Below are 25894 nucleotides of genomic sequence, written 5' to 3' on the forward strand. Positions count from 1 at the left end.
CCCCCCCCCCCCCCCCCCCCCCCCCCTGTGGAACATTGTCACACCCCCCCCCCCCCCCCCCCCCCCCCCCCCCCCCCCCCCCCCCCCACCCCCCCCCACCCCCCCCCCCCCCCCCCCCCCCCCCCCCCCCCCCCCCCCCCCCCCCCCCCCCCCCCCCCCCCCCCCCCCCCCCCCCCCCCCCCCCCCCCCCCCCCCCCCCCCTTTTCCAGGAAAAAGTAAATGGATAAATAAACAATTGCTGCAATAACAAAGTGATTGAAGTTGCTGCAAGGACACAAATAACAGCCCAAATGCATCCGTTTTACAAAGCTTTCTTGCACTCTGTAGTAAGAGAAACCCCTGACTAAATGCATTTAGTAATGTATTTTTTTTTTTTTTTGTCTTTTTATTGAATGTGTTCTCTAATCGTTTTAATTAACTGTGATGTCCTAAAAGAGGATGGGGCTGTCTGGGTAATGATCTAAGCGCAATAATAAAATTAAAATGCCTGTGAGTTTGATGTAGGAAATTGACATTAATATACAATACCGGTCAAAAGCTTTAGAACACCTCCATTTTTCCAGTTTTTATTGAAATTTACGCAGTTTAATGTCTCAATGTACTCTGAAATTAAAGGATAGAACAAACAATTGGAGACAAAAAAGAAATCATGGAATCGTTTTTGTTTAACAAAATGTAATCTAAATTTTTGACTCAAAGTAGCCACTTTTTGCAGATATAACAGCCGAACACATTCGTGGCATTCTTTCTACAATGGAAATCAAATATTGTTCGGAAAGTTCTTCCCAACACTGTTGCAGAAGTTCCCACAAATGTGTTGCACTTGTAGGTTGCTTTGCTTTCACCCTTCTGTCCAGTTCATCCCAAACCAGCTCGATGCGGTTTAAGTCTGGAGACTGTGCTGGCCATTCCATGCTTTGAAGACTACCGTCTTGTTCTTTTCTTCTAAGGTAGTTCTGACATAGCCTGGACTTATGTTTTGGGTCATTATCTTGCTGTAGGATGAACCCCTGACCAACTAGGTGTATACCAGAGGGTATTGCATGGCACTGCAAAATGCTGTGGTAGCTGTTTTGGTTCAGGGTGCCACTCACTCTGTGCAAGTCGCCGACTCTGGATCCAACAAAAGAGCCCCAGACCATCACGCTTCCTCCTCCATGTTTGACAGTTGGTGTCACACACTGAGGAACCATCCTTTCGCCTACTCGACGGCGTACAAAAACCCTGTGTGATGAACTGAAGATTTCAAATTTTGATTCATCGGTCCATAAGACCTTCTTCCAGTCTTCAGTAGTCCACTGGCGGTGCTTCATGGCCCAGGCAAGCCTCTTTTTCTTATTTTGCCATCTTAGCAATGGCTTTCTTACTGCCACTCAACCTGTCAAACCTGCAGCTTGAAGTCTTCTCTTCACAGTTGAAACTGAGACTTGCTTATTTCGACCAGTGTTAAGCTGTGCTTGAAGTGGTTGTCCTTTGAGCTGCCTATCACGCAAGCTGTTGACTCTCCGAAACTTGTCTTCAGATTCTGTTGTGGCTTTGGGTCTGCCAGACCTCTTCCTGTCAGAGTTTCCTCCAGTTTCCAAGTGCCTTTTGATGGTGTAGGAAACTGTACTCACTGACACCTTGGCTTTCTTTGCAATTTCTCTAAAGGCCTACACTTTTAAGGGTTATAATGGTCTGTCTGTCTTCCTTTGTTAATTGCCTTTTTCTCGCCATTATGATAGCAATATACTACTTCCTAAAGTACAATACTGTCCAAATAATGCTTAAGAGGGTGTAGTAAAACAGTCTGTTCCAACACTGCTTTTATACAGAGGGTTTGTAAGTAATCAACAAAAGTTGGGACACCTGTAGGAATTGTTAGCATCGACTTCCAAGGCTTAGTTAACTTCCATTGCTACAGAACATCTGTAAGTTGTTAACCCATTACTTGTTCCCTTAAAAAGGCCTTTTTGTATAACTCTGAAACATACATTATTTTTCAGTTTTTGGTAACCTAAACTTTTTTTTTTAACCTCTGGCAGTTTACTGCTTACCTTTGTACCATTTCAAGTTATTCACTGGACTTGAACTGCTTAAATTTCAATAAAAACTGGACAAATGGGGGTGTTCTAAAACTATTGACCGGTAGTGTACACATTACTTCTGAATTTACCTTGGCACAAAAATCCAATGCCTCGCCAATGATGGAAATACAACACTCAATGCATAGCAGTTTGATCCACTTCTGGTTTTACTATACGTTTTAAAAGAACACACCTGAGCTTGTAACCTATACATTGTGGTGCTAATCAAGCTTGTAGTAAAACCTGGAATGGGTGAAACGATGAAAGACTGCTGCAATTATAATATACTTAACTCTACATGCAGTATTGCCTATTACTCATATTTTAATTAAATCTGCAGGCTAGTTTGGTCCTTGACTATTGATCTTGGAAGCAAAATAAAGCAGTGTGGATTGTTTAACCTTTACATTATCTGTTTTTTTCATCTGTTTTAGGCCACAATATTTCAAGATTATAGAAGAATGCATCTCCCAGATACTGTTACATCGCAGTGGTACAGACCCAGACTTTACATATCGCAAGCGCTGTGATGTAGATTTCAGTCACCTGATAGGTGAGTTGCATTGTTCTGTTTCTGTCTTTTCAGTAAATGATGAATTGAATGGATAAAGATAACGCTCAGCTTTGTACACTATGAAAACTGAAGGTCTTTAACCTGTATCTGCTGATGTCTGTGTCGATAAAGCAAGAACAGAAGAGTGTGAACAGAGAGTTTCAGAACTGGAACAGAAGGCAAGCACTATTGCTGTTTTCTCAAGTGCGCAATTTTTTTTCTAGGTAGTTTTCTTAATCATTTAAGATGACATTTTAACTTGTTGTTAATTAAAAGAAGATTCCAATTAACTGTATTCTCAGATTAAAAGATGGCTTAATTGATTTTCTTGAGTTCTACTTTTCAACTCTGAAGAGGGTCAATTACTGTAGAGAGATTGTGTGCTGGGCCTCCCTCACTTAAGGCTACATGTGTTCTACTAATAACAGCACTGTCATTTCACTATCCATGAAAAGCTGTCTTATTTTTTTAAAGAAAATACAGTATACAACATTGTTTTACAATGTAACAACGTGTATCTCTCACTCATATCTGTAACACTGATGCTCCCACTCACGACTTGGAACTGCTCCCTTGATGTTGCAAAATTCAATGACCCAGCTCTGAAGCATCCACCACCACTGACACATGTGACCCATGAATGAATTTAATGAATGATTATTTCAATAAAATGTTACACTGGTACACTGACAAAGCAGTGTGTGTGTGTGTGTGTCTATATATATATATATATATATTATATATATATATAATATATATATATATATATATATATATAGATCTATATAGATATGTATATATAACACATGGCTGGGTATATAGCTTTCTTCATAGAGGATGGTTATACAAAAGAGGTAACAAACTGCGAAACAACTTTCTGTACACAGTAAATCTTTATAGTGTTATGTCCTTGAGTCTAAACCAATGATTTACTTTTGTCTTTCAGTTTGATGAAGAATTAATGGCTCGACAAGAGACCCAAGCTGAACTGCTGAAAAGGGAAGAAAAAAATCAATGAACTTGAAGCAGAATTGCAGGCTTTTAGATCCCAGGTAGTAGAACGTGCTTAAAGGAGTTTATTGATTTCCAAAATATCTGTCGGTGAACCCTATTTGCCTATATACCTTCAAGTCTTAACATGGCCTTTTTATATACTGTATCGTTTATTTTATTGAACATGTTGCTATTTTTGTTTCTTTCCATAGGTTTAAAGTTAAAGCTAAAAGCTTGGTTTGTATAATAATGAATTTGACTTGGTTGTTCCAGATGCATCTATGCCTTTGCTCTAGGATTGTGTTAGTTAAACAGATTGCTTATTTTTAAAACCTGTTGTTGCTCTCAGTGTCGAACACTTTCCAAGTAATTAACCACAAAGGCTACAGACTCTGCTGCTCCTCAGTTTGGATTTAATCATTGATCCTTATCCCCACACAGGAAATTGTTCCTTTAAGCAATGTATTCAACCCTACCCCAGGCACAGGCTATTCTGCAGTGAAAGATAACTCAAACCTCAGTGAGAACTTTTTCTCTGATAATTTTTCAATTTAGAAAAGTAAACAGATTCAAAGCATGCTGAAGTGGAGTATAAGCTTGGATTATGAAGGCTCCACGGCTACATATTGCTGTGACACATTTAGCATGCCGAAACAAGGAGCTACTACAGTGTTAACAATTGCGTTCTGAAATTGCTTCCAGGCTCATTGGCTCACTACTGTACACAAATAGGATTTACATCTTTGAAAGTAATAAGGTCTTGCTTTTGTGCTTCCCTCTTTTGTATAGATGAATACAAATGAATTATACCAACGCCTTTACTGATTCATCAAGATACAAAACAGCATTACATTATTAATGGTAGATGTTTTGCACATCACATCCAGCACAATTGTAACACCAATTCAGCTGTTTATCATACTGTATGTATATGTAGGGCATGGGTAATAGTTAAAGTTTTACGCCTGTCTTGTGTAAATCCTTAGAAATAACTAGCAACAAGCTAGTATCTGTTAAATGCAGTGTATGTTTTATACCTCAAGAGGTACCAGCAAAGAGACCATGGCTGACCTTTTGTAACTCTTTACTCTGAAAACTGTTGCACAGATCAATGAGTGGTTTGCTCTGTAGTACACAATTTGAGGAGATGTGTTGCCTTGGTTACAGAATTTGATTCCCTTTAAAAAAAAAAAACAAAACAAGCAAAAAAAAAAAACAACACATTGTCAAATTATAAAACCATGTCACAAAAATAAAAGAAACACACACAAACACAGCTAATTAAAAATAACAAGTGACAGCCACAATACTGCAGTGCCAGGTTTATTATGCACACGGAAGAATGTATTCAAACATACATTGGCAAGGAAGATGATCTATAACTATCTGGGCCTTAAGGCTGTTTCATTAAATGAACATAATAAACCTCACAGTATCTGTTTTGCATATAGTTGCATAAAGCTTCTATGCAACACCATGGACATGATTTTAATGCAGGGGCATTTCTGAAATCTAGTGTACAGGTGTTGCAGGGTACCATCTTCATCGATAGGGAAAATTGATGAGGACCATTCATGCCACTATCTCATTGCTTGGCAACAGAATTACTGTTGGAGTAAGCAGAAGCGGGAAGTCACTCTTGGGTATACAAAAGAGCTGCTGTAGCATTGGATTAATCGCTTGATGTGTGTGCATTGGCAGTTCAAGGTTAAAGTATGGATGAATCATTATTGCAGACCTGGCATTGCCATAACTCTAGCTGTCTCTGCCATGCATGACCTATAGGTTCTCACTGCTGTCTGCACATCAGCTTCACTGTATTCCTGCTGATCAGTCTCCAGGCTTTCAGAGTCAACACAGGCTGTCTCCAGCCTCAGATCTCTGTAGCTGTCTGGTAGCTATTTATCATCACTGCTTTCTAAGTATCTGTCAGCAGCAGATGTACGTTGAAGAAAGGTTCTTCTGTTCATCAACCGTGGAAAAACCCTCATCAGTTAAACAAAAGCAGGACCATGTACTGCATTACAACAAATACTGTGTGGAGAACCAGCTATTTCTGGTGAAAGTTTCCCTTTTTGACCCAGAAAATGTTAGTCTGTTTCCCTATCAATGACTATGCATCCTTTTTTTTTTTTTTCTAAGATGATAATTTGTTTTGTTGAAAACATGGTGCTCCTGGAAGGGGTAGGGCAGGGCTCTGTAATTTTGGCATGATTTAAACACTTTTATCAAAAAATCATTGGCTTACAAGGAGAAATTGAAACAGCGATCTTACTGAGTGATATTCTTCCTTATTCTCTGTAATTACACAACTTGTTTTGTAAATCGAGGTGGCCACAATTAGTTGTAAAATTGTAATGTTTCTGCAATATTATTTTATTATCTTAAAGTCAAATTAAACACCCAATGCACAACAAACAATGCACACCTATTCCATAGTTCCATTTACATTATGCACAATTAATTGCTTGTAGATTGTATGTAAGCACTTATAATGGCCCCTATTGTGTACTGTTTTGTTTGGTTGTTAATATCAGGTATCATAAAGCATGTTATATCATTGTAAAATATTACAAAGTTGTTGTTAAGACCTTAAGTTTATTTTTCTTTTAAATTACAATAAAATGACAGCAACTGTCATGAAACTTTAAAATATGTTGCAATACAAAAATGAATATTTTTTAAACAGATAAAAATACAACCTATATACTGACTGAATACAAATAGTACCAGAATATAAAGTAAAGCAATATAATGTGTAATGTGCCATGTCAATCTTTTTTTTTTTTTTTTTTTTTTTTTGCAGTTTGTCTCGGGGCACAGTTGGATCTCAGACATGCTTCGACAGTCACGCGGAGCTCAGACGCTCCTCCAATCACTTCAAACCTCGAAGTCTTTTAACTAGTTCCCTCCACCTCCACCCCCCTCTGCACCTGGGGGAGATGGGAGGTGGAGGTGGGGGAGACCCCGCCCCCCCCCTCTACTCCACGATGCGGACCACCACCCCGCGGGTCCTTCTTCCTGCATCTGGTGGTGGAGCGCCTCGACCACCACCCCGCGCTTCACTTCTTCATGCATCTGGAGCGCCTCCGCCCTTTGGGGCCCCTCCTCCACCTCCACTCGGGTTTGGGGGGGCAAACTTCTCCCCGCCCCCCAACAAACTGCCTTTTGGAATGAGGCCTAAAAAGGAATTCAAGCCTGAAATCTCCATGAAGAGGCTCAATTGGTCTAAGGTACAACATGATGACTCTCTAAGATAGTAGTCAATAATCAGATAGCAGGTCTCAAAAAAACAACGTTTTTGTTCGGTAAACTTATAGCGAAGGAGCACTGTATATACATATACATACACATACACCGGATTCTGCCGAGTCAACACCCCGGGGGCGTAGAGTTAATATTAAGGCAAAAGTGGGGGAAGGGCGTTGACTCAAGATATGATCAATATTACTGTAATATTTTTTAACATTAGCTACATAGATTACATTTAGAATTAGGCATGTTTTAACCAATTAAAGAGAAAAATACCCCTAGAGTCTGCGAGAGCGGGGGGGGAGATGACTCAAAGTTGGATAACACGGTTAACAACTTAGGAACGGAAACGAATATGAGAATGGAGAGTACTTCACAAAAGACTAGTTCAAGATCTGCAGTTAGCAAAGACGTAGAACTCCAGGTTTGTGTCTGCGGCTGGAGCAAGGCGACAACGGTCAGGGGTTTGAAGTTTCATCATGGGAGAATGAAATGCTTGAAGGAGAAGGGACAGGGGCCTTGCATTGATCAGTACTTCTTACAAAGTCAATTAAGTCAGTCGAATGAAATCCAGTGACAGGAAGCAAACCACAGTTCGCAGGATATCAGCACCCCTGTCATAGACGTGAGGAGGACTTGCATGGATACTAGTGATGAACCTAATGATCCTTGCAAACCCGATCAGACAACCAGCGTAAGAGAGAAAAGAACCTCAACGGACACAAGCCTGGAGTTAAATGGCCAAGAGCTTGTGAGAAAACTGCGTGGGACACAGTAAACACAGATCTCTGTTTTACTTTGGAAAGGTTAAATGGAACAGTTAAAAAGAAGCTGGATAAATTTGGGGACGTCATCTATGCATATGGAAGCGAGAGGTTTGGAATTGAAAAAAGGAAGGAAAAAGTACAAACTATTCCTGGAAAGTCTAGACGGCAGCAGGAGATTGAATGCTTGGTTAGAGAAAGGAGACAGTTGAGGAAGCAATGGAAAAAAGCAGAACAAAGTCAGGAGGAGGGACTCGATCTGTTACAAAGGGTCATAAAAGATAAGTTTTCAACATTGCGCAGAGCTGAGCTCCTACGGAAACGCTACAAAAAGAAAGCGTGCGAGAACTAACTTTTATAAAGATCCATTCAAATTTGTAAAGAAGATATTCACCAGTGAGAAAAACGGCACACTAAAATCATCTAAGTTGGAGCTGGAGAATATTTGGAGGAAACACATACAGATTCAAAAAGACAGGAGCCTATGTCAGTTCCTTCAGACATCCCACCATCAATCCACCCGAATACCAAATGGAGGACTGTGCACCTAAGTGGAAAGAAGTAGAGCAAGCTGTGAAAAAAGCAAGGGCATTATCTCCAGGGCCTAATGGAGTTCCATACAGAGTGTACAAGACTTCTGGAGTTCTACGAATCCTGTGGAAATTGATGAAAGTGGTATGGGAAAAACAGGTTGTACCAAGAGCATGGTGCCGAGCAGGTGGAGTCTTTATACCAAAAGAAAAGGATTCTACAAGCATCGGTCAGTTTTGTCCCATTTCCCTATTAAACATAGAAGGCAAGATTTTCTTCAGCATTATTGCTCAGAGATTGTCAACCTACCTATTAAAGAATGCTTCATTGACACTTCAGTACAAAAAACTGGCATTCCAGGTTTCCCAGGATGCTTAGAACATATCAGCGTAATCTGGCAACAAATTCAATCAGCAAAAAAGGAGAGGAGCTACATGTGACATTCCTGGCTAATGTATATGGTTCAGTGATACATGAACTTCTTTGGGTAGCATTTGATTTTTTCAGCGTACCAATGACAATAACAGATTTAGTGAAAGCCTACTTTGGAAATTTGCAATCTAGTTTTTCAACTTCAGAATTCAGCACTACATGGCAATGCCTAGAAGTTGAAATAATGGCAGGATTTACCATTTCTCCACTGGCTTTTACCATGGCAATGGAAGTAATTATAAGGGCATCAAAATAGGTAGTGGAAGGAGAGCGCTTGGCTTCTGGAATGCGACTACCACTAATTCGAGCATACATGGATGACATGACAACAATGACTACAACAGTAGCCTGCACTAATTGGTTATTGGGCAAATAAACCAATAACATTGAATGGGCACAAATGCAATTCAAGCCCACTAAATCAAGGAGCATGTCTATAATTAAAGGTCAAGTATTAGATAAAAGGTTCTACATTAATGGTGAGGCAATACCAACAGTGTCTGAGAATCCAGTGAAAAGTCTAGGGAGATGGTACGACGGGGATCTAAAGGACACAGTAATGTTGTTGAAGCTGACACCCTAGAATCCTTCAAGAAGCTGCTTGATGAGATTCTGGGATCAATAAGCTACTAATAAGCAAACGAGCAAGATGGGCCGAATGGCCTCCTCTCGTTTGTAAACTTTCTTATGTTCTTATGTTCTTAAGAGCATAGATAGCAGCGTTTACCAGGCAAACTGAAACTGGTTCTTTCAGTTTGATCTAGTGCCAAGACTGCTTTGGCCACTGACTGTTCCTGGTTTCCTTGACAACAGTTGAGAAGCTGGAAGCTTTAATCAGTTCATATGTCAGGAAATGGTTGGGTGTTCCACCGTGCCTTAGCAGAGTGGGACTTTATGGTAAAGGAATACTGCAACTATCAGTCTCTGCTCTAACCAAGGAGTTTAAGTGTGCTAAAGTCCAACTGGAAATGACATTAGTAGATTCACGTGACAAATGTGTAAGGGAGACAGCACCTGTGTTGAAAACTGGAAGAAAATGGATGGCAAAGAAAGCTGTGGCAGATGCTAAGGCTGCCCTTCGAATCGGAGATGTTATGGGGCAAGTTCAGCATGGAAAAGGAGGTTTTGGTCTCAGTTCAGCTCCTCCTACATGGCACAAGGCAACCTCGGCTCAACGGAGGAAGCTGGTAGTCATTGAGGTGCAAAAGCATGAGGAGAGGATCAAGTGTGTAAAGGCCATTTCCCAGGCCAAGCATGCAGAATGGATGAGATGGGAGAGTATGGAACAACGCAAGATCGGCTGGCAAGACCTATGGACAATGGACCAGTGCAGGATCAGTTTCCTCATCAGATCAGCATGATGTTCTCCCATCACCACAAAACCTAAACCTCTGGGTGGGTGAGGATCCCTCATGTCCTTTTTGTTCATCACCTGCAACATTAAGGCACATTTTGACTGGATGTAAGGTGGGTCTTAACCAAGGACGGTTTACTTGGCGCCATGACCAGGTGCGATGTTTGGCCTTAGCATTGGATGACAAGCGTAACCTGATCAATAAGTTGGCACCAGTTCCATCAAAGCATTACACACAAAAGACAATATTCCTCTGTCCAGGAGAGCAACCACCGAGAAAAGGAGTTAAAACCAAGCCTCGCTCAGGACAACTGGAAGCTGCTAGAGACTGGAAGATGCTGGCAGATGTTGGTCAACAGCTTATTTTTCCACCTGAGATTGCCACCACTAACCTTCGACCAGACATTTTCTTGTGGTCTAGATCAGCACGCCTTGTTCATCTGGTAGAGTTAACAGTGCCATGGGAAGATACTGTGGATGAGGCATATGAGAGGACGAAACTTTTTTAGTATGCTCAACTAGCTGCTGAAACGGAACAGCGAGGATGGAGAGGCCGAGTTTACCCTGTGGAGGTGGGTTGTTGAGGATTTGTGGCACACTCTACAACCCAGTTTCTCAGAGACGTCGGGTTCAGTGGCCAAGAGTTGCGTCGCACGGTGAAGAATTTATCTGAAGCAGCAGAAAGGAGCAGCAATTGGCTGTGGTTGAGACGGAAAGATTCTGGAATGGGATCTCAAGCACAATAGAAAGGAAGCAACGCTGATGTACAGGTAAGTAAGCTGGGCTGAGCTGAGTGGGACAAGGAGGGGGGTGATACTGGGACGCCAGAATCACTGTTGAGCCCTTTTGAGGTGTCATGGGCTAGTCAACGAAACACAGAGGATGGAAGGTGCCCACTTGAAGACCCCAGAGATGTACCCTACTTAGCTCGATCCAGACGGTTGTCATGCTGATGGGCTGGGGAGACTGCACTGGGTTGATCCCCGGAGCCAGCATCGCAGCCGTTGTGTTTGCTGATGCGCTGGGGAGGCAAAATAAGCTGATCCCTGGAGTCAGCATTACACTTCAGCAATCAACACCAGACAGAAGGATATCTACATCATCAGATGGAAAACAATGCAAATGGATGGAGATGCAGATGGATCACATTAGTTTACTGCAAAGCTACGTCTTAGTTGGTGCTTATCTTGGCGAGAGCTGAGTTCAAATCAGCATGAAGTTCAACATCTACTCTCATGTAATGGAAATCTTGGTATTTGTAGGATAATTTTTTTTGTAAGTTTTAGATAAATGTTTCAGATATTCTGGATGTTAAGTTTGACTAATTTGGTTTTATTATAAGGTGACTTAGTGTTGTGATTGAGAAGACGGGGGATGCAGTTAAAACACGTATGGTAGCATGTATCTGTTTTTACTGTACTATTTGTACATTGGTTTATTATTATCTCCTGATACGAATTATGGTTTGTGTCTGATTTAGCTTTGTTGTGAACACTAAATAATTTGCAAAGACAATGTGTCAGCAGCTACAGGATTTATTGGTGAGGCATTCATCATTGTCTATTGTTTTTGGTATACTAAAAACAGGTTTAGATGATTAAAAAAAAAAAATGGTTTTGTTGAATTTCCTTGAATATGAATCAGTGCAACGTTGTCTTTCTCAGTATGTAAATACAAGTTGTATACACTAAAATGCACAAGGGATATTGTACAGATTTCATATGATAGTTTTAAACTAGTTTTTATAATAAAATCGAGGTGGCAAGGCTTTTCCCACTACAGCTAAAACTGATGCCTGTAAACAAACTGGTAAAGTGAACAGAAACATATATATTCTAAACCGGTTTTATTCTAAAATCAAGGCCTTTGTTGAGTCTGTGTTTTAAGTTTGCCAATCAAGTGCCACCCGCAAAGCTACTTTTCAATGCAATCATTTTAAAACTGAAAGCAAGTAATGATCCAAAAACGCAGATTGAAACAATAGGAACATTTATATTCCTTTACAATTTCAAGGACTCGATCAGAAATAGCTTTTCTTTTGCTTTTTTTAAAAAGCTTTATCTCTCTTGTATTTGCAGATCAGACCCTGTGAGATGTCTGAAACATGCTTCTGGATAATGGCAAATGAAGACAGATATGAGATCCCTGACCTGCTGGTTAAGCTAGCACTTACATTTGGGTCTAAGAAACTCGGTAGGGTTTTTTTTTTGTTTTGATTAAATATGGTTCTTTACAAGAGTACATATGAATCATGACAAGATAACATGTGCTATTGATACACTGTGTGTATTTGCAGTTTTCAGAACAGCTGCTCATGCTGTGCATTGTGTAGCTTTAATTATAGTTGGTCTTCAAACTTACATTTGACATTTTCCAATTGACCATGTCGTCCTCGTCAATTTTCCAATTGACCTGTCGTGCATTTTGTTATTCAAACTGGTGTGGTAATTTTAAATCACTTTGTGCTGTTTCTGATCCCCCGTTTTCGTAGTCATAATAGTGCACTCCTGTTCAGCAGCTGTCCGTTAAGCCAGTAATGTTCTGTTCTGACAGGGGTTTATGATGTGTAGAAAAAATACAGCTTTCCATTAATAACCAGATTATTGTAGCAGTAGTCTCCACAAGAAACAGAAGACTTCTTGTAATTGCCTTCTATGGATGTTTGCATTTATGCTGCATTGTTTGTGGAAGTATTCACTAGATGGCACCATGTACTGTGTGTGTGTGTGTGTATATATATATATATATATATATATATATATATATATATATATATATATATATATATATATATATATATATATATATTATATATATATATATATATTACACACAGTGCACTGCACTCCGTTTATAAGAAGCACGTTATATTTTTTACAAAAAAAAAAAAAGGTAACATTCCCACTCATGGATGATTTTAATTAGCAGTTTTTAAACTATAAATAGCCTGGCTAAACGGTGGTCAGGAGTTCAGTTCATAGCGATAGACAGGCAAACCAAGTGCGAGAAGGAGAGCTGGTCAGGAGAGAGGAAGAGGGAATGGGCTCGCCCCAGGTTCGGGTGCTGGAGTGGGGCCGAAGCGAAGCTGAAGTGTCTCGTCTCCTGGAGAAAGCCGCAGCTCTTCTCGCAGCAAAAAAATAAATACATTATGAAAGATAATAGAACTAATGTTTATTTAGTTATGCTGAATAAGATATCTGTGTTATAAAGTGCCAGTGCAACTTTTCTTCAGTTCAGATACTGTAGCAAAAGGGAGCGACAGAAACGGAAGGTAGACTGAAGTTGTTTACAACACGGTACTGTATTTACTGTAGAAATATTGCATGAATCACTAGTATAGGGAATTGGGGGACATGTTGCAGGAGCGTTATATCCGAGGTGCATTATAATCAAGAGCCTTATAGCGAAGGAGCACTGTATATACATACATAATTACATACACCAGATTCTGCCGAGTCAACACCCCGGGGGCGTAGAGTTAATATTAAGGCAAAAGTGGGGGAAGGGCGTTGACTCAAGATATGGTCAATATTACTGTAATATTTTTTAACATTAGCTACATAGATTACAGTTCGAATTTATTCAATCAATATACAGAGCAACTACTGTACTGCACAGCTTGTTCTATATCCTTTAATGCTATATCCGTTTATAATCCACACGCACTGTTTAAGCTTGTAATAATGCATGTAATGTGTACTGTTGCCTTGAGTACCCTTTCACATGTTAAAAGAAGTTGGCATCTGCTTCCATAATTTACAACACAGTTAACCTAAAAAGAAAAGACAGTAGTTTCATCAAGATAGCAAATCCATTAGCCATATATGCTGTGCACTTTATTTTTAAAACGTGATTGTCATTTTTCCCCTGACCTAATTTGCAGTAATAGCTTGGTGACATTGCTGGAGCATGTTCATTTTAATCACTTTTGCAATAAACAGTAAAAGGACAATGAAGAACATTTGACACGTACTGTAGTAAAGATGATATGGCGTTTTTTTTTTTGTTTTTGTTTTTTTATACACATTAACCTTTTCTCCTGCTAGTCCCTGTACAATCACACAGACATACATTCACCAATCCTTGTGAGGGTGGCACCTGTTAATTCCTTTTCTTCACTAGGTGAGACATTTTGCCTAATTACATCCTATTTTTTTCCCAGCATCTCTGAATGGAGCTTGTATGAATTTGCAAATTGGCTGCTACTATTTTTATAATTGCTAATAATTCCTAAAACATTAAGGCTTGTAACTTAATAATTTTCAATTTTATGGAACCTTCTCGAGCAGAATGTAACCTACTCTTTACTTTGACCTGTGACTACAGTGGCTACCAATTTAACGGTCGCTTGACTTTATACTTTTATAGCTATATAGCAATATTTTTTTTTTCTTTTTTCCTGTGCATATATCTGTAGAAACTCTTGTCCAATTGTCACGTTGTTTCCTTAGCACAAATTATTCAGCTGATAATAATCTGGGATATATGAAGACTTCAGCCGTTCATATGACACGTTTACATTTTTTTTTTTTTTAAAACTTCTTGTCTGGTTAGGACGAAACTTAAGAACCTTATTTTGCTCAAGTTATTGAGTGTGCATGGTGTCTGTCCAACTGCCTGTGTGTTACTCTTCAATTATTTACATGTATCTAAAGAACTGCTTTTCTAATTAGAATTAGAACTAGAAGTAGGTATATTTTAGCACAACTTATTCAGAGTATCAGAATCTGAGGGTATGTGGAGGCAGTGTGTTTGTATCTCTATCTCGTCGCACATACTGTATGTTAGGGTTATATATATATATATATATATATATATATATATATATATATATATATATATATATATATATATATATATAATAATAGATAGAATATAATAGTAGATATATATTAGTGTCAATACAAGTGATGTCTAACTTAACAGTGTCACTAATTGCTGTACTGAATGTGATCAAACTTAGTGTCAGTATTCTGTACTTAAGGACAAGCTATTGATCATATCAGAATCAGGGTTAAAGCACCTTTTCATATATATTAAAAATAATTGTGATTTTAAAAATTGTAATCTTAGTTAATGCATGCAAATAATTATACATAACCTATTATTTCTTTTGGTGACACCACAGTATTTGTCAGGTTGAGATTAATTGATACGTTTTCAGTACTCGATAGTGTATTTATTCACCGATATGTAAATATATACTAATGCAATAGGAGTCGAATTTCACAAATGAGAAAAATATTCTCTGTAACAGATGATGCTGCATTCGGTATGATGATTTTGTTACATCACATATCACTTGTCACAAAGAGGGAGGGTTTTTTTCTTTTTTTCAAAGAGGGTTTTTTCTTTTTGTCAGGAAGCAGTCGGTGCAGGACACAAGCAAACTAGATGCTGATAAAAGCATGGTGTATTAATACAAAATGATGTATGCATTATACACACTTTATCATTTATAGTATGTCTGTATTATTTATATAGACCGAATTGGCACTAGGCAATCAGCACTGTGGAAATTTGATAGGATTATTAGATTCCTACATGGTATTCAAGAAGTGTGTTTGAAGTAGACATTGAACTGTGGTTTACATTATGCCTGCTGGTTTAAAATATCTTTGTTGTTGTTGTTGTTTCCTTAAAGATAGTATAATTAAATGGAAATGGAGGATCGCACATACTGTAGTTCTACATTGCATTGACAAATCTTAATGGGTTTTCAGGATATAAACATTTTACTGCTACTTCCAGAAATCCGGAATTGAGCAAAATGAAAAGAATAAATAAATCACATTTGACTTGGGAGGAGACACCATTTGGATATGACAGTATTGTTCATTGCAACCTGATCTCTGTGTCCTACATTATGATAAGCAGAGTGTTGCAGGGGTCAGCTTTGTGTGGCTGCTTTTATTACTATTCCATCTCTTTGTAGTGAAGTAGTAATCCAGTATGCTGATTAAACTGCTGCTCTCTGGTGGAGCACCAATATATTTCTCAGACGATTACAACTTGGTCAAAATAAATCATATAAAAAATATCATGCACACACAGTAAGGTTAAAAGTTCTTCTTGTAGTGTGCATGTTTGTTTTAAGTTATTCATTAAAACTTCATCTGTACAGCATGCCACGTATTCACAGATTTCAAGTCCATCCTTTCAAATTGTATTTCGTGAATATGTTGCTTAAACAACACAACAAGCTCTTTCACGGTGTAGTGCAGTCTCCCCAATGCTGTGATTGTGTCCTTGGCATTGTTGTGAATTGGTTAGTTGTACTTGAGCCAGCCCGTACTCACAACAATGAGACAAAGGAGAAAAGAATTATCTGTAATAAAAAAGTGATTTTGTACAATAAACAAATGTAGAGAGAGAGTAAATTAAACTAACTTTACTATTTCTTCATATAGTTAATGTAAAAATAGCTGTCCTACTCTATTATCATTAAAAACAACAACAAACCACATTATATAAAGACTGTTTTATGATTGGTACAATACAGTAGGATCGTGAATGGTCAATAAAAAAAGATGAGTAACACTGAAGATTTTTGCTGTGGTATTGATTAATCCATTCGTCAAGCAACCCATGTTTTGGTTTTCCATGTAAAGTGCACAATAAAATGTAAAAACAGTTTAGGGACTTTAAATACATTTCCCACTGCCTTCAGTGATAGTACTGTAAGCTTTACCTTAATATCTATGGTAACTTTGTGTATTCCAGGTCTTCCCTGCCCCTTTCTTCCCCTCAGGGGTGGCCAATTCCTAAAAATTTTTTTTAAAAAAACATGTTGTCCACGGGACAAAATTCTAGAAAAAATCTTCTTGTCCTTCTTAAAAATATTTGCCCCCTCCCCATCGCACAAAACACACACAACATAAGTAGAATATAACTTGTAGTATTTTGATTTAATTTAACAGTGAACACAATCAACCAATTTGTGATTAACAGGGGCAGGTCTGTCCTTGTAGCTTGACTGGTTCACTAAATTCTTAAAGATACACAAAAGGTTCCCCGTGACCCGACCTCACCTCAACAAATTGATACCATACTTTAAGGAATTGTTTCTTTCAGTGCAGTATGGAACACATTTGCTATTAAATTTAAGTAACATACTAAGAGTGCAACTATAATAAGCAATACTTGGAAGATATTCAAATCTAAAAATAACTTCTGCCTGTTTTTTTTCCACTCTTTCTTTATAAGCTGAATTCACCTTCTGATGTACAGGTGAAATTCTGATTTTCTACTGTAAATGGTTTTATAATTGCTGAACCCCAATTTTATAAACAATGTGTATAACCTGTCAACTTTCTGTGTTTGTTTTTTTTTTTTTTATTGTACTACCAAAATGCAGTAGGCTCCATCAAATACTGCAGACATAAAATATTTTTTTTCTTTTGTTTATTTCTATGATATATTTATTTTACTTAATAGTACTATACTATACTTATAATTGTAAAACGGATTGTTAGAATGTTGCATGCTGATTGGTCCATCAGTGTTCAAAGCCGTTACAATATCCAACACAATGTCATGATTAAGAACTACTTGGGAACAAAGGCAAATCATGGCACCTGTGCTAACCACGTATCACTGCGCCATCAAAATCACAGAAAACACCTGCCAAAATACCTGCTGTCATGGAAGATACTAAAGACATCAAGGTGTCTTTTCATATCTTCCAGTTTATATTAATTTGCACTATGAACTAGTTTGCTATTTTAAACAAGACGCTGTTTTGATATTTTATTTGTAATGCATACCAGTCATTTTGTGAAACTGACTCTTCATTAATTTTTAACTGGATATTTTAATATTTTTCGACCATATTTACATTACTACATACAATGTCTTACTGCCCGATATGTAAATAGCAATCTAGGTTAGCAACACTAACATTTTTTGCCAGGGAAAGTTTGTCTTGAAATGCTTCTAAACAGTAAGTAATAATAATCATCATTATTTTTATAAAGCGCCTTTCATAGTGGACCACCATCACAAAACACTTTACAAGATACGAGACTAGGGTGTGTGAACTATGCATCAGCTGCAGAGTCACTTACAACAATGTCTCACCCGAAAGACGGAGCACAAGGAGGTTAAGTGACTTGCTCAGGGTCACACAATGAGTCAGTGGCCGAGCTGGGATTTGAACTGGGGACCGCCTGGTTACAAGCCTGTTTCTTTAATGACCGGACCACACAGCCTTCTATAAACTTTACATTTATAACAAAATGTTATAAATTACACAACACCATTTTTTCAAATCCGCTAATACCTCAGCGACCTGGTATATATATTTTTTTTCAACTTAATTTTTAACATGATTGTTGCATTTGAATGTCAGGTTCATGTATTAAGAAAGAAGTATAACTTAATTTCTCATTTACAAAAAACGTAAGTAATACCATAAGCTTAAAAGATTAGCATGTATCTTCACAGAGGCTGTCATCCTTAGGCAGCCATTTCTGGGTTTCTTTGTAACCAACAGAAGATCAGCTTCTTCCACAGCTAGCCAATCAGAAGTAACAGAGGTGGGACTTAAACACTTTTTAAAATGTTTGTGTGTGTGGTAGACTTCCACAATTTACATCTCAGAAACTTGCATGGCTCTCTACAGATATACCCATAATGCCTTTCTAGCAACAGAGTGAACACAGGAAAAATAAACTAATAAATCAAAACTACTTGTCCAAAGTATAACGGCAAAACTTGTTGTCCGTCCTACAAATCTTGTTGACCTGGGCGTCGGGCTATACAAATTGACCACCCCTTACCCTTCAGATAAAATCCTTAATAAAAGATTCTGTCTGATGCTTCCAGGCAATGCATTTTCTTATGGCACCAGGTAAACCGTTTTTCCCATCTAATACCCGTCTATCAGCACTGTTTTTTAATAATACAGTAGATTCCCATTACCGGCACATGCTACTGATCATACAGTGTCAGATAGTTACCATCTGTAGAATGTAAGTAACTGAACCGTGTTAGAAGCTATTATGTTTTCCTAAACTCTGAGAAATACCATCACAATGAAAATACTTTGGTATTGCTTTGACTATTCTAGTATGTTTGAGTACTGATTACTAGTCTTTTTTCTTTTATATACCCATTTCTTTTTTTATCTCTGGGCTAGATTTTTCATTTTCTTAAGAGCGAGAACGCGTACACTAATCAAACTGCTAACCATTCCAGGATCATTTATGACCAAGGCCTACAAGTTGATGAAAATTAATTGGATAGCAAATTGAAAGTAAAAAAAAATAAATAAATAGTCAGAAGTACAGCAGTGAAAGGTTAAAATGTACAGGCTTCTGAAGTAGATTCAATGGTTTCTTCAAATAAAAAATGTAATGTAATGGACCCACTTTATGACGTTCCTGTACCAGCATTTCTTCTTCAATTTGTATTGGGGTCCTCATTCAAAATTAATGTTTATTTCATTGGCATGGATGGATGGATGGATGGATGGATGGATGGAATTGTATTATTTTTATTTTTTTGCAGTCTGTTGCAAACTTAACCAGAAAGAGAACCTATAGAAATAGATAATTAAATACCCATGACAGAAGCACTTCCATTAGTCTCCAACACAGACCACTTGGTTGAGTGCAGTGACGGTAGTTCAGAAATAATGCTATCAGGTTTTTTTTTTTTTTTTTTTGGGGGGGGGGTGGGGGTAAACATTTATAATGTAATCAGTGTGTTGCAACAGATGTCATCAATTAGGCTGTCGTAAATTTGGTTAGCTGGAAATTGTATCATAATCTCTATACCTCAGAGACAGATACAGTGTTCTGATAAAAGCTTAGTGACAATCTATTCTTGTACTAGCGTTTTCAGCTTGTTCCAATATTGATTTCAGTGCTGTTCTAAGGAAGGCTGGCTGACAAGGTTAGTAAAGGGGCCTAGATCAGGGCCCCTAGTCATCCTCACAGTAAAACTATATATCTAGGTATGAGGTCACTCCAATGACGATTTTAGTAGAGGCTACAGTCTGAGAAATCCTGGTGCCCTATATTGTTCTACAGTACATGCTGTTTTTTGTATTGATGGAAGAATGCTTGCATTATTGCTTGAGCATTTTCTGATGTGTTTTTTTTTTTTTTTTAATGAAAAGTTAAGTGTTACCTAGCAGAGATGATTTACATTCCCTAATACGCAGAACTTTTATAGAGACAGCAGCGACTAGGTTAATAGCAGATTCATTTGTGTGGCTGCATAATGAATTAAAGTGGTTTCGCAACACAGGTATTGTAGGGTGAATTGGTGTTTAGGTACCCAATTAATGATAATTAATGAACATGTGTAGTGGCTTAGCTCCAGTTAACACTCTGGTACACACTTCTCCCAAACGAGTTCAAGATCGTGAAAAAACAACTACACAATACAACACAAAAGTTTGTAAATAAAATAGGGTACAAAAGTAGAGAAGGTTACTATAAAAATAGCACAAATCAGCACATTAATCTCAGGAAGCAATTATTGTCAGGTAATATCTCAGCTTCAGTGTAAATATCAATTATATGTGGAAGCTAGAGTACATTAATTATCTACAGTTTGTCTTTCTATAAGAACTAATAACACTTTGCAGATGTAATGATATGAATATGCAAGCAGAATAAAGGTTTTAGTAAATATGAGCCCGTAAATAAATGAATATAAATTCAGTGAATTCTAATCAATAGGATATTAAGAAATCATAATTGATTCTTTATCAATCTGTTAAAAATGTATCTCGTTTCATTAGAACCATGGCACAAAAATAGAAAGCACCAAATAAACCAAAAGAACACGGACAACAGCACTGTACCCAAAAGTATTCTCCATTGTTGGGCATGAGCAAGTTTTAGTAACAAGCAAGAGAGCAGAGGGCGTTTGGAAAAGTGCAATGCCCTCTTGTCTGGATGAAGCTGCAAGTGAACTAAGCAAACGCATCTGAATTAACTTTAAAAGAAACTCAAGTTTGCTTGATTTTTTTCTGGTGTGAAACTAACCGAAGCAAACCTGAAAAAACATTTGTTTGCAAATGAACCATGATTCAAATCGCTTGAAAGTGGACTAGGTGTGAAAGTGCACAATAGAACAGGGTCCCAACTTTTATCTGTCAGGTTCTGTCAGTCAAGCTGTGTTCCCTGGTGGGGTGAAAGTTTAACATTTTATGTCAGCTGTGCTGCCTCAGCAATATTTTGGTATTTTAAAAAAATAAATAAATAAATAAATAAAACAATACAAAGTGTTGATGAACAGAGTAGAAATGTACATATTGTGATATTATCCAGTATATTAAAACACATTTGAAAGCATATACCAACAGAACAAAAGGCGGGGGACACTACTTTGTTAAAAACTAGAAAATGCAATGTTAAACTGTGCTTGTAGCTAGTTGTTTTTGAATGCATTAACACCATTTAAAGGTTACAATCCATTTCAGAGTTGGAGCTTGCATATAGTAATTACACCATATCTTTATTAGGGTGCATAAACATCTCTGTGGGACAATTGGGTCAAAAGTATGCAAAATAGCTGAGATGTTTGACTATATTCAGCCTCTCCATAGTGGTATTATTTATTTAAACATGACAAGTCACCACAGGGAGTCTGAATTAATTAAAAATATTCTAGCACAGAACTAGACATTAATTGAACTCATCTGGATGTTCGCATGAGCTTGTTCACCTTGTAATGTTCTTGTTCTTTATTGGATTCATCAACAGATTTGTTTAAGGAAGGAAAGATGTTGAGATTTTGCTATAGATTTTGCGTTTCTGATTATACACAAATTCAACAATCTAGTTATGTAGCAGTTACATGTTCTGGCAGGCACTGGCCACTGAGTAACATGTTTTTTCAGGTTTGTGTTTGTGTGTATCTTTTTTGTGTGGAGTATGGTGGCTCTTAGTCTGTATTTTAAGCAGAATCTATTATGCGTTTTGTCAGCTAGGCAGAAAACATGTTCTTTATCAACATGGAAATCAAAAATGTAATATTTGAAACTCATCAATCAATGAACACAAATTGCCGACAATGATGTGCAGTAGGTATGACTGACAACAATCCTGTGCTGGATATAAGTGAAAACAAACCAATCCAAAGGTAGCACTGATCTACTGATCTCCCCCCACATGATTAGACTTCAGTAACAAAAGTAAATTGCAGAAGATGGAAGAAAATACCTTTTAAAACTGTGAATATCCTAAAAAAAAGTCCATCAGTTCATAAATACCCTGACAAATAATTAATCATTCTTACGCAGCTGTTTTAGATTTCAGTTTTTGTTTTAGCAGTGTCCGGATTTGCTCAGGTAAAACTGCCTTCCAAGCTAATTATTCCGTTAAACTAAAATAAGACAATAGATGTAGCAATATGGAATCTAATACCAAAGTCCGCAGGAAAATGTGATTTACAATTCATGTGGTATACCTGCTCTGATATCAGTATATTGTTCACAGATTATGCAGTATTATTTTTGGAAGGGACTGGTGAGACACCGTATATATTTTTTTTCTTCCCCTTTTCCTTGGTATGCACAGATATAAGATATTAGTCAGCTTCAAGACTTTATTAAACTTAGTTCATTGTATCACATCCGAAATGATAGATATTTTCTATAGAACTGCAGGCATTTTCTTTATTATTAGGCTGTTGTTCAGAACATTCACTGGGACTAGTGCCTTAATATATCCAGAATAATTGTCTACAAGTCATTCTCTATTGTGAATCTGAAGCGGTAGACCCTCATAAAGAGCTCCCCAGGTTCTACTGTCTAGGGGTTTATTACAGGTTTGTTTAGAAGCCATTCATCAGCTGCGGAGATGGGAGGGAAGTGTTCTTCTCAGGAGAAGCTTGCTGGAAATGGTCTGATAAGTCAGAATATGAATGCCCAAAGATAGCTATGTTGTTATAATATGTAAGTTGTGACCAGTCCAGTAAAAACTCTGCTGAAACCAGTAAGAGCTAAGTGGTAAAAAAAAACAACAACAAAAAAAAAAACATGTAACAAGAGCCACGATGACCTGTGGCTACGCTGAGTTCCTATCAATGGAGTGTTGCACGTACATACAGTATGACACTTTAGAGTTAAAGTATATAATCAGATTTTTATTTTTTATTTTTTTTATCAGTATTTAACACGCAGCAGTTGTTTATGCACATTTAATCTAAAACAATTTAACAAACATAGTTGTTTGCCTGTTAAGTTTATCTTTGTGGCTGGTGAAACAGAATGCAGTAGTCAAAGTTATTTTTACTCATACAGGAATGTGCCTTTGTGATAAGCATAGGGCACAGTTCTATAGTTATTATACATATGTTACATACACACACAGTACAAATTAATGCAATAAAACAACCCATGGAAGACACCTTATTTCAAGTCATTTCACAGATGTACTGTTAGCCTGTCAGATTGGAAAAAAAAAATCTTGTGTCTGTCTGAAAAAGGCTTTAAAACAGGCATCGGCCAGTATTTAGGTTCCCATTGATCTTTATGCTGAAGAATATAAGCCAGACGGGCTGCATTTATATTTAATATCGGTGCAGTCAATCAACAATACATGTATTTCAGGGTTCATGAAGGGTAAATGCTATTAAGAGTCTGTCTGGTTAAGCAGATTTTCTTTATTAAATGTCTAAATACTAAATCCTTATTTTCTGCTTAGTTTACCTAGATGTGTTTCTATTTAAAACAGTATATAAAACTATACTTACTTTTTCTATGTTTAATCTAAAATGTTATAATATATATCGGCCCCATTTGTATTTATTCAATTAGGTATCCTAGAATAGACTTAGTATAAAATGACTTGTTGAAAGAGGTAAATTGCTCATTTAAATCCAGAAAATATTACAGGCACAAGGGTATTGCATTCTCAGTAAATCTCAACATGGAAAACATTTAATCAAAATTCATAGAGATCTTCTGGTTTCCTTACTAATGAAGTTCTTCGCACTTTTCAGTTTGTTAATAATAACTGCTTTACTTTCTTTAAAAAAAGGTATGTTAATGAAATCGAATGTAAAAGTGATCTATTCCTCCGTCTCATTTTGAATGAGTTGCAACCCTTTAACATACAGTGCACACAGTAACAACCCTCATACCAACGGCATATTCAATCAGACTGCAGAATAATATATTACTGTTTTACTGCTTGCTCAGGCTATAGAATCATGAATCCCTACTGCCTGGTGCAGTTAAGCTTCATGCTGTCATAGGACTTGGATGTCCACTTCAAGACCTATAAGGGGTGAGATGTTTCATCTTGTGTCGATGCATCATGATACTTTACAACATGATATGGTACACTTTTGTAATTGTGATACAAGTTTGAAATGAGTACAAAAATGTGAAATAAATAACCTATTACTAAAAAGTTAAACCAGATGTTTTTTGTCTTTTTTTTTGCTGAAAGAACATTTCTTGTTTCCAGTAAAGCTATTTATTATAGATGACAAAACATATTGCATTTCTTACGAGTTTTATTTTATATTTGCTCACCTTTCAGTGCATCTATATATATATATATATATATATATATATATATATATATATATATATATATATATATATATATATATATATATATATATATATATTTATATTTGGTTGAATAATCCTTAAACTTTGATTTGGTTGAATATGTTACTTTCTTTAAAGAAATGTGTTAATCCTGATGAAAAATGACTTATTTAATACTAATTGTATCATTAATTGTAATCTAATAATTAAAATGATTTCTAACCACCTTAAAAACAGCACAGTGTAGAATAATATACTCAATAAAATAATATACTCAACATTAACTTCAAAAATACACATACTTAGTGATAAAATGTATGGTATTTATAATACCAGTAATAAGTCTTGTAATAATCTGTTGAGTTAAAGTTTAGTATGATGGAATCAAAAACACTGATTTGCTTTTTAAAACTGTTTCAATTGTTATTGATAAGACATCACAAATGCTGAAAAACTTTATTTTAGAATTTTCTAAAGAAACACGTGAACAAAGTTTATACTTTAATAGCTATCAAACAATTTGCTTTAGTATTTTTTTTTCCTCTCTCAGAAATGTGGTAAGGAGATTTGGTTAAATCAGTTAAAATGGATATCCCAGGAACTCTACCTGACATACTGCTTTGTCTTTAAATTCAAACTAGTGCTTTACTACTTTGTGGGAAACAAAAATCATGTATTTTGAACTGAATCTGTGTCAGTAGACTTGAAATTGTAATTAGTGTAAGTCCGTCAAGTAGAGATTAGTTTTTTGTTAGTATCGTGATACCTATCGCACAGTGGCTTGTCTATCACGATAACTATGATACAGTAGCTTGTGTATCACGATACCTATCGTACAGTGGCTTGTGTATCGCAATACCTGTCGTACAGTGGCTTGTGTATCATGATGCCTATTGTGCAGTGGCTTGTGTATCGCGATATGTATCGTATTGTGGCCCTAGGACCTGTGGGGTACACATGTATGGTGATTCTTTAATATACATGGCTTTTCCTAGGTTTGTCATTTGTGCTCTGCAAAAACAGACCCAAACAACCACTATAGAGTGATCTACTGTAGCACTGTAAGTGTTACGTTTCAAATTGTGTGTAACTGAAATGGGAAAACAAATCCATTCACTAAACCCACCAAAGCAGAGCCATCAGGACCAGCATGCTATAATATATCTGCAGCACCCCATATCCCTCATCAGGACCAGCATGCTACAATATATCTGCAGCACCCCATATCCCTCATCAGGACCAGCATGCTACAATATATCTGCAGCACCCCATATCCCTCATTAGGACCAGCATGCTAAAATATATCTGCAGCACCCCATATCCCTCATCAGGACCAGCATGCTACAATATATCTGCAGCACCCCATATCCCTCATTAGGACCAGCATGCTACAATATATCTGCAGCAGCACCCCATATCCCTCATCAG

The 25894-nt window shown here is 37.2% G+C and overlaps 1 pseudogene; it reads left to right on the forward strand.

Annotated features, from left to right (window-relative positions):
* The window catches only part of LOC121321104, a 247435-nt pseudogene that overhangs the window by 121678 nt on the left and 99863 nt on the right, over positions 1–25894 (forward strand).

Source organism: Polyodon spathula, chromosome 9 (assembly GCF_017654505.1).
Source record: "Polyodon spathula isolate WHYD16114869_AA chromosome 9, ASM1765450v1, whole genome shotgun sequence".
Lineage (NCBI taxonomy): Eukaryota > Metazoa > Chordata > Actinopteri > Acipenseriformes > Polyodontidae > Polyodon > Polyodon spathula.